This window comes from Dermacentor silvarum, chromosome 5, assembly GCF_013339745.2.
Source record: "Dermacentor silvarum isolate Dsil-2018 chromosome 5, BIME_Dsil_1.4, whole genome shotgun sequence".
In the NCBI taxonomy this organism is placed as follows: Eukaryota; Metazoa; Arthropoda; class Arachnida; order Ixodida; family Ixodidae; genus Dermacentor; species Dermacentor silvarum.
In genome coordinates, this window is record NC_051158.1 from 186,246,883 (window position 1) to 186,262,041 (window position 15,159).

General features: G+C 50.3%; 1 protein-coding gene across 1 annotated transcript in view; it reads right to left on the bottom strand.

Moving 5' to 3' along the window:
- LOC119453956 (nuclear pore complex protein Nup155) overlaps positions 1-14,644 on the bottom strand; it is a 93,024-nt gene extending 78,380 nt beyond the window's left edge. Inside the window, exon 1 of the mRNA XM_037715987.2 lies at positions 14,409-14,644. The gene's annotated coding sequence lies outside the window, so the exon portion shown is untranslated. The remainder of the gene's footprint in view (positions 1-14,408) is intronic.
- Positions 14,645-15,159: the final 515 nt, after the last annotated feature.

The window sequence follows — 15,159 nt, forward strand, 5'->3', positions numbered from 1 at the left end:
GAGTGAGTGTCAACTTTATTATTTGAAGGGGTAAGGGAGGCTAACCTATGTAGGCTGCCAGGTTGTGTTTCATGATGGCGTCTTCAGCTCGTGCCAGGACCCGTGTCTGGATGTCTCGGTCAGTGCTGGAGAGAAGGGCCTCGCATTGTTCGTTAGTGGACGAAACCGCGGCCGTTATCGACGCGATCATGGGCCGCGACCTTGCGGTTCAGAAGGCAGGCGGCCGACACACGCACCAAGTCAAAACGAAACTACCGTTTGTTGCAACAAGTGCGCATGAAACTGCGGTCGCTATCGACATGATCATGGATGGCGAAGGTAGGCAGCCGACGCGCGCACAGAGTCAAAACGAAACTACTGTTTGTTGCAACCGCTGCGGACGAAACTGTGGTGGCTATCGACACGACCATAGATGGCGACTATGCACTTGTGAAGGCACGCGGCTAACCGCCAACGCGGTGTTACGCGCGGCGATTAACGCAAGAATAAAGGCTTTGAGGGCACTAGACACGAAGCATTCCAGCGTGCCAGTCACGTATCGCGTCCAATTGCCGTTGAGGACCCTAGCGATGCGGACTGCGTCGCTTCGTTTTTGGACGCTAGTGCCGTTTTTGCTCTTTTGCGGCGCGCATTTGTGGTGCTCCGCGCATTTTTTTTATTATTCTGCCAACGTATATGTCCGTCCGCACGCAATCGGCACCTACCCTGTCTACAAACGTGAAAAATGTGCATGGTGCTAAGTTACGGCATCCGAGATTCAAGTGCGAAAGCTTAGGCGCGCTGCCCATGGCTGCCCATTTTCGGAGGTTGGGTGGCTACAAGCTGGTTGCGGATTTCTTGCGCAGTTCGCGCATTGCCGTTATGCAATGTGATGTGCTTTTCGACACTCGGGCATGGGTAATGGGGGTTGTGTGGATCGAGCGCACCTCGTGTTCGCCGTTTTATCCACTTGGCGAGCGCGGGACCACGGAAAATTTATCAGTGGCTCGCGGAACCCTGAGCAGAGGCCTGCGGAACCCCAGGGTTCCGCGGAACCCACTTTGAGAACCCATGTTTTGAGCATTACTCTATCACTTTAGCTTGACTTTTTATTTGCCTTTAGTGTTCCTTTGAGATCCACTGCAGTAAAACATGTTAATTCAAATTTCACAGGACCGAAAAAAATGTCTGAATGAACCGAACGTCAAATTATCGAGGGTATCAAGATATCATTAAACAAATGCTTAGTACTATGTCAACAAACCTTTATTTACTAAATGAGTCGGAAAATATTCTATATTGCACAAAAGCAGTGCAGAAGCTGCAGTTCCAGTCATCTTTTGACTGATTAGCGCTTGCAGTGGCGAAGGCCTCTCAACTTTCTTCGCAGCGCAGCCACAGCATGCATCTTCCTGTGGTGTGCAGGGAAAACTAAGTGCAGCAATGTCCTCACCCCAGTGGCTTTTAGGGTGCTTGAGATGGCGGCTGCTTCGTGGGCTGCCATGCCTCTCAATTGTCACCAAAAGTGATCGTTCGAGAAAGGAAACGTCCCCTGAATCAAGCACCCATTCGTACCGCCCAGTAGGTATCACATGAGGATCTGGCGACTTCCCAGATGATGCCCATATTCTCAGTCAATCCCCGTCGGTGATACGATCACTTCTGAGTGATTTCTGCGCCTCGGCATCAACACGTAGGCATCTGTGGGCGAGTTTCAAGCACACAGGCAAAAGCGTTCCTGGTACCGAGAAGGGGTGCTTGGCACTGAAGAACACTGCTGCTTAAAGACCCCGATGCGTCTGGTGCTGAATCGCCCAAACTGATTGTATCACCAAAAGTCACCGATGCATCGGCACACTTCGTGCTGTTGGTAATGCAGTTCTGGATAGCATGGAGCAAGAGTCGCCAGAGTACACATACAGAATTTAGACAGTGAATGTTCGCTTTTCAGTGCATTCCCTTTCTGTGCTGTCTCATTTGGCAACCACAAAATTCTCGCTATAACAAATTTTCCAGCCTACCCTTACGATTTTGTTATTGTAGGAGTCAACTGCACATTCTTGTGCTTCTAATTTTTACTTCAATGCATAACATAAGGTCAATCCCACACTGCAAGGGGCAAAAACCTTTCGGCAATGCCTCTATTTGCATCAAGGTGTTAAAGAGAAATCCGTTTAGACTGATAAATTAGTCTTTCAAAACATAATTGTGGTTAATTTCGCAATAGCAGGTTGATCATTAAACGAGAAAATAAGAGTCAAAGCTTCCCCCCCCCTTTTTTTTTTCATTTCACGCTGAAACATCAGTGAGGGTATGTCTGTCACGCAGTGGCGTAGCCAAGGGGGGGGTTGGGGGGTTCAACCCCCCCCCCCCCGAAATTTTTTGCACCCCCCCCCCCTAACCCACCCTTTTCTCTCGTCGCTTCGCGCTGCCATATTTCAAGAAACCGGTGCTACTTTCACACTTTCATTCCTGGGCGGTTCCGTTTGGGTTGGTAATTTACAGCAAATCATGTCTGCATATGGAAAAAAACTGTCACGGTGTTTGTCAAGGCCTTGACACTCTGTGAGGTTTTGGGCGAATGTGGCGGCCGCATTCTGAAACAACAAATGCGCAACAAATGAAGCAACAAATGCGGCAGCCGCATTTTAGATGAAGGCGAAAATGCTCGAGGCCCGTTTACTTAGATTTAGGTGCACGTTGATTTAGGTTAGATTTAGGTCCTCGTTGGCGCTCCATAATTCTCCTCGCACGTGCACGGTATGTTGCAGAAGTCCGGGGTGCTTTTCTCTCGCGACGATAGATTGGGAGCGTAGTCTCACGTAGGACGCGCAGGCTTCGGCGAGCCTCAACACAAGGGCCAGACCGGGTTTTAGCTTTCGTGTTCCCGTTGCCGCTTTCGTGTCCTAGAGGCGCCGAAAATACGAAATGATGAAAGGTTATTACAACTTGTAAATAAAAGCTATTAAAGAAATATAATCACGCCTATAGGCAGCAACCTGTGACACAGCGCTACCGCGCTCGTGTGAGGAGAATTACAGAACGCCAACGAGGAACTTACCGAAGGTCGCAGATGACACGCGAAATTGTGCAAGATGATCACTTTTGATGACGGGTGGGTCAGTGAATGAACATACCGCTCGAAATAATGCGATAATGAGCGCCACCACGCCGACAAACGTACGCAGACTAGATGGATGTGGACGAAAGCGGCAGCGCGGCCGCGGTGGTAGCAAAACAAATTTGAACTTGGACATGCGCGGAAAAAATTTTCCGGCCGCTTTGGCCTCTCCACCCGCTTGCCGCTTCCCAAATGTGAACGTAGCCATAGTCTGCAGCGCAAAACTACAGTGGCTAGAATAGGGAAGTGTGATTACCGCCCGGCGGCTCCTATGGCAACCACTGTCGCCGCTTGTGATGCACCCGCCAGAGGGCGCTCGCACTCGTTTATACGTCAACTGCGCACCCGTAACGAATTGGTCCGCGAGTTTCTCCCCGCTTTCTGTTGGAAATTCCGTGCGAAGTAATGTTTCGTGCGGTGCCGACAAGTGTTCAGGGATGAGCCGCCGTCAAAGTCGCTGTTTTGTGCCTGTCTGCACGACTGGTTACAAATCGTGCAAAAAAGAAGTCGCTCTTCGGGTACCGTAAGACAGGAGACATACCGAAAATGGCAGCGCAACATACCTTGGGTGGACAAGCCACTCGAACGAAATGCCGCTTTGTGCGAACTGCATTTCGATTCGCAGTTTGTGTCGCGTCACTTTGAACACATCATCAGTGGTGAGCTGGTGCGCCTGGAAAGGAGCAGGCCGGATGCGATACTGACGATCTTTCCAAACGTCCCCAAGTACATCTCCAAGTCAGTGCCTAAGAAAAGTAATCCGAAAGAAATGTTGGACCCACAGTTTGCACCTCTGCAAAAAAGAAATAGCGAATCAACGTGGCCTCACCCGACACAATGGATGAAGCACCCACGCTTGCCGCCAACTCTGGATTACCAAAATGTGATCGTGCCTTCCAATCATGGGGTAAGCACATTTTTTTCTGAAACTTCCCTTTTTGTCGCATATAGCGTCTGCATACTGGGGCCAATCATGAGCTTGCTTCGCGCCCAAAAGCTTGTGCTGTTTCGTTGCGGGACAGCATGATCGAACACTAAGTGTTTGCACGTGGTGTCGAGCTCTCACTTGATGAGCACTGCGATCCTCCATCCCTCCTAGAGGCTGTTGACAGCATGCAGCTCTGTTCTGACGCTGCGCGGTCGGTGGAGTTCCCTCTTGCGCGCAGCTCCAACATGACAAGCTGGTATGAAAGCCTCTACCCCACGAAGTGCAAGGGGCTTGTAAGTGGCCCTGAGAAGTGCTGCATCGCCTCCAAGTACCTCAGAAGGCTATTGCTCAACCAGAGGTGTCGACCTAGGCAGCTAAAGCGTAAGGAAAATTACGCCAGGAAGCTATAGGCAAGGACCCAAGCTACGGCGCGCCGCCTAAGAGCCAAAGCGAAAAGCTTGGCCAAAGCTCTCGCGCAGCAAAAATAGGCAAATCACCGCGATGAAAAGTGCACTGAAGAAGAAGATCGAGAAGCTCCCACCCAAACAAGACAGCAATCATGCAGTGCTTTGAAGCTGCAAAAATGATCAATAATTGCACCATATTTTGCTTATAACATACCAGTTTTCAAGAAATCTTGCAAACGTGAAAATTTGAGCGAGCCAAGGCAACTCTTATGTAACATAATCATCGGTGCACGCCAATTAAGGTAGTTACATATATTTAAGTGAAATCCGATTGCATCTTTCTTTAACGAACAACTCGGACTCAATTCATCTTTGCAAGCAAGAACAGTTGTTTTCGTTCAAGCGTGCGTTTATAGACAGTAATTTCTGCGTAAAATAAGACCGCAGTGAAGCAAACTCGAGGCGTGTCCACGCGGCCTACGAGGTAAACATGCCAAGACGGCCTAGATCTCGCAAGCAAATGACATGTTGTACGCGAATTTATAGGGCTCATATGTCGCTATAATATTGCTGCGATCTTCGCGAACACGAGTGGCTGAGCAAGATGTGCCATTCGAGGTAAAGAAAAGGTAATTCGCATCGCGAATCGGGGCGCTTATCCGGCTAGTCGATCATCGGGCCTGGTCGGGCGACGTGAATACAAGCTCAGCGCCGCCTTGCGGCTGCATCTGAAACACGCACGCGAGCGGCGGGGCCTTCGTCACACTTCCCTATTCTAGCCACTGTAGCAAAACGTCTCTCGTTTGCGATTGCGCCCCTACGGAAGGCTGGTATATAGTTACTGTTGTGTTGCTGAATCCCAAACCAGCAATTACGAAAGGCTGGTAGTTGCTGTTGTGTTGTGGAATCCCAAACCAGCAATGTACACACGAAAGGGTTGATGCCAGCAGTGAAATTCCACCGACTTGCAACAGAATGCACGAAACAGACAGCCGACAAGCATGGATTACTGCTGTGCGCAGTACAGCGTAAGTAAACTCTTGTTGCAGGCGCTGACAGTTCTCGTCAGAGTTCACGCGTCCTGAGAAATTGATTATGTGCACTATGCACTGAACAACCGGAGTTCATTCCTGCATCACTAGTACACCAATCAGTCGAGATTCTGTGAGGTACAAGGCCACTTCCTGTTTGCACCGTCTAAGTGAAGCAGAAATGACTCGCACGCACTACTTAAGATGCGTACACATGCCATAACTATGCAGTGCGGTGAAATATTCTGTACAATTCTGAATATGTTGACGTAAAGGCAAATTACGGCTGCACGCTCGCACACAGCGGAAGACACAGCGGCCCCTGCACTTGCCGCAGGAAATGCAAGGCGACGAAAGCTTCGTAAAAAAAAAAAGCATTACTCATTTTTGCGCGTATTTAAGTTTTCTAGCGCAAAGACGCAGCGAACAAGCTATTGCTATGGGAGTAGGTATAGCCTGGTAACACGTGCATTTTCACATGTATAGCCGTCCTTAATTGACCTGTGAAACGCACTTCGCCCCGACGAGGATGACGCCATCTACGCTTAACGGAGATTAACAATTAATGATCTTCTCCGATCGGCGGGTCGTCTCAATGATGCGTTTTCGAAGACTGGTCCATTCAGTGGCGCGATGAGAGACGGTTGCTCCAAAAGCCCACTGTACCTGTCGTACTTACTGTATTTTTCTGAGCTTACATTACTTTTTACTTAATTTCTTCACAAGCACACAGTGCCACGCACACAAGCGAGGGGGGGGGGGGGTCCCATGTCTTTGATATACATGCATAGAGTGTGCTTAAACTACCGATACTTATTATCGATCACGTCACGTAGTGGAAAGCAGACGCTTGCCCCCCCCCGGTCGGGCCGATGAACCCCCCCCCCAAAAAAATTTCTGGCTACGCCCTGCTGTCACGTGACGAATTTCAAAATATTTTTTTCGTAACTGGTCACATTAGCCCAGTAACTTGCAATGTTCAGTCTTTGGCTCCATTGGAATACAACATAGCCTATCTCTACCAATAGATACCGGGTGCGCGAGGTATCTGAGAACACTATTCTTTATCACCATAGACACCAGCAGGGTCATCATATCTACCTAGGCGTGCGTCCTTTTGTTGGTTGACCCCTTTTCATTCATACTGCACAGTTTGTTCAAGATGGAAGCGTACCGGTTTACACAGGAAATGAAACGCCATGCAGTCTTCATCACCCTGGCCACACCCACAGCGACTTGGAAATTGCCACCTTTTTTTGTAGCGCAGTCTTTCATTTACAAGTGCGGACCCCGACATGTCTGACACGTATACATGTTCATCTTTCACCGGTGGCCGCTTTCCACCGGCTAACAAATGTTAAACGTTATCGCTCGGCGCAGGACGCGCCTGTATCGGAAGTTTCTAGAACGTTATCGATGCTTCTTTCCGTTGCCTGTTTTCACCGACGCTTATGTTATCTGAATGTATGACCGACGCGAATTGTCTAGAACTTTCTGGAAGACACGCGGACATCAGGGATTAATCTGGAACCTTCGATGACTCAGGTATAAACGCCGACGCGCTTCGCCGCTGATCAGATTTTCGACGATCGCCGACTGTGTTCGCCGCTATCGTTGTGCTTTGAGTGTACCTTGCTTTTGTGGGCACAGGTTCGCCCAATAAACAACCAGTTTCGTCGTACACAGTTTTACGACTGTTTTCTTCAGCGTCACTACTACGTGACAATATCTACCTAGGCGTGCGTCCTTTTGTTGGTTGACCCCTTATCATTCATACTGCACAGTTTGTTCAAAGATGGAAGCATACCGGTTTACACAGGAAATGAAACGCCATGCAGTCTTCGTCACCCTGGCGACACACCACAGCGACTTGGAAATTGCCACCTTTTTTAATGTAGCGAAGTCTTTCATTTACAAAGTGCGGACAGAACTGATGTGTTCTGGCGGTGACGTGGCATCTGTGGTGAAAAAGAAAAAGCACAGTCGGCGGTTAGACGTCGTCAGAACGCCGGATTTTCTCCGGCAGCTGCAAGTCATTGTGAGTGCCGACCCAGGGAAGTCAATGCGGGCCATTGCAAAGGAGCTCCAAGTCACAGAGCCGACTGTCAGGCTCGCCGTGCACGAGGACTTGAGGTACCATTCCTATGTCATGAGGAGGGGGCAATAGACAGACAAAGAACTTTTATTTTGGTCCTGAGAGACGATGAGTGTCCCCCTTAGGGGACATCGTCTGCGGGCCGCACCCACGATGGAGCCGGGAGGTTGAGTCTCTCTGCGATCTCGCGGGCTCTCTGGACAGCCCTGAGCTGCTCTTCCTTGGCGGAGCTGGTGACGAGCTGGAGCCAATCTTCCTCCGAAGAGGGAGACCCTGAGCCCCCGCGCAAATCTAGGCACTGCCAGAGCATGTGTTTAAGAGTGCAGCTGGGATGTCCGCAGCGCGGACAGCCCGGATCGATGCCTTCTATAAATTTTGAATAAATAAATGGAGACGGATAGTCCCCGTCTGCAGCATTCGCAGGGTGATTGCCTGTGGTCTGTTTAGGTGTGGGTTGGGAAGCGGAAACTTCCGACCCCAGTTGATAGTGCTTGCAGACCTCATTAAAAGTGAGAAGAGTGTCCCTTTGCCACTGCCCTCCCCGGCCTCCGATTGCCCATTTCCGGCGCGGCGAGCGAGACCTCGCGCCTGGGATGTGCAAGTTCGTTGGCGTTGGGAACGGCTTCATGAGCATCGCTGCCCATGTGACCGGGGAACCAGATTAAGTGCTTTTTGCCTGTCCAAGAAGCAGCAGAGAGAACGTGAGCGGCTTCCTTGCATACCGAGCCTTTCATGAACGCTCTGGTGGCAGCTCGCGAATCTGTGAAGATAGTGGAACGATTCGTGGTGGCCATGGCGATGGCTACGGCCACCTATTCGGCTTTGTCGGCGTTCGTATATTTAAGCGTAAGCGACGTCAGCAGCTCCCCCCGCAGCGAGGTAGCCACCGAAACAAAGTGATTGGAAGCTGCGCATTGCGCAGCGTCAACGAAGGCGGCGTTGTCCTCAATCTTAGACGCTAGGTTAAGAAGGGCCCTGGCTCTCGCTTTACGTCTGCTGTAATTGTGTTCAGGGTGCATGTTTCTAGGTATCTGGGATACCGAATACATTTCCCCGACTTTAACGGGCGCGCACTCCCTCTGTCTGGTGATACTGGAACCTTTACCGATATACGCTAGTAGCTGTCTGCCGGCTTCCGTGGAAGCCAGTCTTGACACTTGTGCCACCTGTTGTGCCTCAACTATCTCATCAAAGGTGTTGTGGACGCCTAGCTCCAAGAGTCTTTCGGTACTGGTGTTCTGTGGGAGACCCAGTGCCTTTTTTATGCTCTTGCGAATCATTGATTTCTAGTCTAGCCTTGTCCCTTCTGCTCCACTTGTGGGCCAGGGCTATGTAGTTAATGTGGCTTATGAGGAAGGCGTGGAAGAGTCGCCGAAGATTCTCCTCCGATAACCCCCTCGTTTGTTGGCCACCCTCGTGATTAACTTTGTCATGGAATCAGCTTTGGTTGCAATACGCTCTAAGGTGTAATCATTACTGCCGTCCTCCTCCAGGAACATGCCGAGGATTCTGACTCTTTGTACGACCGGGATAACGGATCCGTTCTCGGTGGTGATAGAGATATCGGGAGGTTTCCCTTTCTTTGCACCGATTGTAGGTCGGTATAGTAGCAATTCCGATTTCTTAGCCGACAGGGAGAGTCCTGCCTGTTGAGAAAATCCTGAACGACTCTGATCGCTGTTTGTAATTTCTCTTCGTTCTGCTCGTCACTACCTCTATCGCACCAGACTGTAATGTCGTCGGCGTAGAAGGCATGATCGAGACCTTCAATTTCGGCCAGGTTGCGGGAGAGAGCTCTCATGGATAAGTTGAATAAGAACGGGGAGAGGACTGCCCCTTGCGGGGTGCCTCTGGATCCGAGATCAAATGTTTTCGAGCCCAGAGTTCCTAGGCGAATGGTGGCTTTTCTGTCTTTAAGAAAGGAGCTGACGTACTTGTAGAACTTTTCGCCCAGACCCCTTCTTTAATGGAATCGAGTATGTGAGCATGTGTTACCTAGTCGAAGGCCGTTTCCAGGTTCGGTGCCAGAACGGCTCTGGTGTCTCTGGAGGTGTCAATGATCTTGTGCTTTTATAAGTATCATTACGTCCTGTGTGGACATGGATGGTCTGAATTCAATTTGATTAAACGGAAGGAGATTCCTTTCCTCAGTGAATTTAATGGCCCTATTGAGAATGACGTGCTCGGCGACTTTCCCCACACGAAGTGAGTGAAATCGGCCGGAGCGAGCCAATCTCTAAAAGTTTCGCCGGTTTCGGGATGAGGATTACAGTCGCGACGCGCCGCTCCAGTGGTACCTCGCCCGTCTCCCAAACCTCGTTGATGCTATTCGTGAGGAGCTCGATGGCCCCGTCATCCAAATTCTTTAAAAGTTTATTTGTGATCTCATCGGGACCCGGTGCTGATCTGCAATTGAGTTCTTATAGTACCTCTCTCACCTCCGCGCACCTGAAGGGGGAGCCCAGAGGGTCCGTTCCGTTCTCGTGCGTCGTAGGGGGGTAGTCATTGTTTGAACCGGGTTCAATACAGAGGTATCTCGAAGCCAGATCATCTGTAATTTGTTTCTCGGTCATACCAGAGTTCTTTAAGTTGTGAATGAGTCTATCGATAGTGAGCCGCTGATTGGCTTTGGATTGTTTGTCCCCAAGCAGATGCTTGAGGATGTTCCACTTCGCTCCGCTCCTCATTTGCCCGTCGACGGCATTGCATATTTCGTCCCATTTCTGCCGAGCGGAGTTTGGCTATGCTCATCTATTTTCCTATTAAGCTCTGCAATCCTTTTGCGTAGCGTCTATTTAACTTTTGTGTTTTCCATTTTGCCTGTAGCGTGTTTTTGGCTTCTAGCAGGTGTGCTAATCTACTGTCCATGCGTTCTACCTCTTTGTCCGTCTGTACTTCCTTTGTGGAAGCAGCAACGTCTTCTTTGAGGCGAGCGAATAATTCCTCTAACAAGCTGCAATCAGTCTCGTCCTGCTTTCTGATATTTCTAAAGAGGTCCCAGTCCGTTACTCTGAATTTTCTGAGCGGCGGTGATGAGACCCTTATCGCGAGGCTGCTGATGTAGTGATCACTGCTGAGGTTCTCTTGTAAATTAGTCCACATGGGTTCCTCCGCATTCCTAACCATAGTCAGGTCAGGCGTGGTATCTCTGCTGACCGAGTTGCCAATTCTGGTGGGGTATCTTGGATCGGTGACCAAGGTGAGACCGCAAGCTGCGATCTGTGCCGCGAGGGCCTTTCCCTTGGCCGTGTCCTTCAAGTATCCCCAATCTTGGTGTTGTGCGTTAAAGTCCCCTGCTATGATGAGTGGATGATTGCCTGCAATTTACATGCTTTCTGGAAGAGAGCGTTAAACGTCTCCTTTCTGTCGGCTGGTGAGCTGTACACGTTCAGAATGAAAACGGATTGTTTGAGTCTATTTGGAATAAGCTCGATCATGATGTGTTCAACTTTCAAGTCTGGCCTAACGTCGTGACGTAAATAGGCGAGATTCTTTGAGACGAATGCCACTCCCCTTTTGCCCTCCGAAAAGTGTGCTTCTGCACGATAGTCGCGAAGAGCGATCACGTCGGTGAGCGTTTCCTGGAGGAGGATAACTGACGGCCTTTCGTTAGCAGAGCTAAGTAGTTGTTGCAAGACTGCCTTCCTTTTGCGGAAGCTGGCGCAATTCCATTGCCAGATGACTAGATTGCTTGCGTTAGCCATTTTACTTACGCGGTGTGGGCGTACGGGCAGCGTGTACTGCCGTCACATTCTAAAATTTGGAGCCTCGCGGTGTGCTCACTCAGTTGGAGCTTGATGGGGCTAATTTCGGTAACTATGTCCGATCTTAGCTGGTCAAGCAGTTGTTTGACGGCCGAGACGTTAAGCGTCCCTCGTCCATGGGCTCAGGGCCCGCCCTGCGTTTAGCGCCTCTGTTGAGACAGGTGGCGGCTGCTGCAGCTTGGCCGCCGATCGCGCGTTCTCTGCTGCATTTCGTGATCTAATCTCAGATAATTCCTTTCTAAGAGACGCGTTTTCGCGCTCTAGTGATTGAATTTTGGCTAGCGTTTTCTTTGGAGTTGCCCTTGTTGCGCGGGGGCATGGGTCTCACCTGTTTTGCTTGCCTTGTCGGCCCAGGTGGGTTGTGAGTTGTTTCGGACCTGGGATCCGCTCCTGGATCTCGATCTAGAGCGTTCCGCGGTGGCGTTCCTGGGAGCCTGGGTGGTGGTGTTCCTGGGTGCCTCCGCATGTGGTGTTTCGGCTGGAGCGGGGATTCCCCGACCCCCAGCGTTGCTCGTTGCGTTCTTCTTCTTGTTGCCGCCTTTCCTCTTTCTTGTACGTCGTCTCCTGATGACATAAGGAACTTGATACCTGTTTTTGCAGGTTCGGTCGCCGGTGAGGCGAGCGTCTCCGCAGAGCGCGCACTTCGGTTGCACGCATTCGTGTCCGTTGGTGGTTTGCAAAGTTCCACACTTTTCACACACTTTTTCGGTTGCTCTGGGGCAGACGTCGTGCCTGTGACCGACTCGGCCGCAGTCGCAGCAAGTGTCTATTTGCCTCTTGTACAGCGTGCAGCGTACCATGTTGGGGCCGCAGCGGACGTAGTTAGGCACTTTCATGCCATTGAACAGTATGATCACGGTAGTCGACTCCTTTATGCGCCTTACTCCGAGCACCATCGGGTTTCTGGGTGTGACAAAAAGACTTTGCAGCGCAGCTTCAGCAAGATCGGCATCAATGCCTCTGACCACGGCTCTACAGGTATTACCCGAAGGAGTAATGTAAGCCGCGATAGGGTGCCGTTTATCCGCCAGGATTATCGCCCGGACCTTGGAGTATGCATTGGCGTCTCTTCGGAGGGTGTGCTTATAACGAAGATATTCTGCATATCATTCGCACACACGATATCCTCCTCGACTGCCGCCGGGGGCAGCCTGGCCGCCATTAAAATGGCGTGCGTGACTTTGATTTGACTGCATTTTCGCACGTCCAGCCCTCCCCCTGGGCGGACAACTCGAAAGTGGGATTTGGGCAGGGCGGTAGCCTGGAGGCTGCGGCAACCTTTCTTAGCTTGCCGGCTTGTTTGGCGCCAACGGGCGTCGTTTTGCCTTGCCTTGTGCGTCTCATTCTCGACGCGGGTTTTGTCCGCGTTCCACTTTCTGTGAGCGGTAATCGAGCCGTTGGACTCGGCTTCCTCTTTGGAGATTTGCTCTCCCACTTCCATTTCCTCGTGAGGCATGGCGGAATTTTCTAGAACGTTCTTGGGGGTCGGCCGAGCAAGCCGCCGCGCCTTCCCGCGCTGCGGCCGAGCCGATGTTGTACTAAACCCAGATAGACTTAACCCTCGGTGTCGGAGAAAGGACCCACAAAAAAGGTTTTAGTGGACCTACCGTGATAACTGCGGTATCCAACTGTTCCTTGCAACTTCCCGGAAAGGTTCCAGTAGAAATTTGGAGGGAAAACACATTGGACCAAGTAGATCAACGTCGGTTGGCGGAGTCGATGCGGACACGTCCGAACGCCACGCCGCCATCGGGGCAATACATGTCCAATAAAACTCGGGAGAATCATCTGCTCCAGTCCAAGCGCTTGCTAAGCAAGCTGAAGAGACCTGAGGAGTCTGGAATGTTCTTTTTTCAAATGAAAAGAACTTTGACCAAGACCTAAAAGTAAATCAACGTAACGACAGTAGGCTTTGCGCAAGTGCTGCTGAGGTGCCCACAGTGATGCACAATAAATTTTCGTCGTCTGTGTGGTGTGAGTCGTCGTCAGCAACGAGAATGACGTCATGCCAGCACACGTTTTTGCAGAAAGACTCTGCGTTAATGCTATCCGCGTACGTGGAGGTGCTTGCCACCGTTAAACCCTGGGACAGAGACTGTTTCGAAAGGAAGACCTTATGTCTTTCAGCAAGATTCAGCTCCCGCCCACACGCCTGTGTCACCCAGGAGTGGCTGGCTGACAACTTCTATGAACACGTCACTCCCAACTTGTGGCCTCCTAGTTCTCCAGATTTAAATCTGCTCGACTGCTATGTATGGGCCGTCTTTGAAATAGAGGCAAACAAGCAGCCACGTAATACAAAAGACTCGCTGAAGGCCGCCATTGCTGACTTAATGGCCAACATCTCTAAGGACCACCTGATCCGTGCATGCAGCTGTTTCCAAAGCCAAATTGAATTGGTTATTGCTGCGGATGGCGGATTCATTGAGTAATTGTGGAAATAAACCGTAAGAGAAGTATTTCCCAAAGTTTGGTGAAAATATGTCACTATTTTTCTGGAGATATTCTTGTCTGCCTGAAGCCAACATTGTGTTCTCAAATACCTCGTGCACCCGGTATTTGTCCAGGCAGACACAGACGTCATCAAAGCCTACAATGTCGTGGGCAATTTACAAATGCAGGTGAAATCATTTCTTCTTAGTGTCGCTTTAATGCAGTTGTGCACTTCCAAAACCTTCCTCCTTATCAACAAGTTCTCCCCAACGTTATACCGCACCATCTGTTCAGGCTGCGGTGCACCACCGACAACGTTCCGTGTCACAATTAAGCGCCAAAAACTACCAATGGATACCCCATTCTAGTTTGTGGTTTCTGGTTTGAAAATCCACCAACCAACATATGCAATGGGAGGCGATCCTCCCTCGCTCCGAGTCTCAGGTCTGGCTGGCCCTGATTCGACGAGCACGAGCAGTGGCGGCTGCCATTGGGGCCTTGGACTAAGGGCCTCAACCACATCAATCCTTTCACTTATAGTTTCTTCTTCAGTCAGAACTTTTGCTTCATTGAGACACCCTCAATCACCTTGTTACTAACATGTACAAACGCTGGCCAGGCACATGTTTGACAGGTCGCCACCACCTTACCTCCAGGTAGGTCTGCACCAGTGCGGCAGCGAGGCCAGCCGGAAGCTGTCGGTCGGCCAGCACAAGCTCGCGGAGGGTCGCATTGCGCAGCTGATCACGGAGGTCGGGGGGAAGGCTGCAGACACGGCGCGGAACTGGTGGTCGCACAGCACCTTCCACAGTCCAAGCAGCTCTGCCGTGTGCGTCACCAGCTGCAACAGCTGGCCCAGGGAGGCCCACTCACGAGACGTAGCCTCCGCCTGGAACAGTTTGTGCAATGCCTCATAAGAGATCTCACGAGCCTTCCCATATTGCTGCTTTCTAGCTTTTGGCATTTTAATATAGAGGTTTAGTAAAAGAATCAGCATGAACATTGATTGTGTTTAACAAACATACTACAGTCCACGCCCATTACAATGGATCTGCATACAATACTTTCAGATATAACAGACTATTCTTCTCCTTTAGTTTGGTCTGCCTATATTATCAATGTAACAAACTCAGATTTTATAACCGTCAGGCTGTAATGGACAGATTTGGTCAAGATGGTGTAAATACAATGTACTTGCTGCAATAGTGCATTGCACACAACTATGTCTGGCCTCTTACGGAATTACAGTGATGGAAGCGACATTTTATTTTTTGAGCAGATTTTGAAGCAGACCAAATGCCATTTGGAGCAGCCATAAGTGTTTTCGGTGAAGAAAAAATGCTAGTTTGCAGCAGCTATTGGTGTTTCGGAGCAGATGGCAAAAATATGCCCTACGACTCT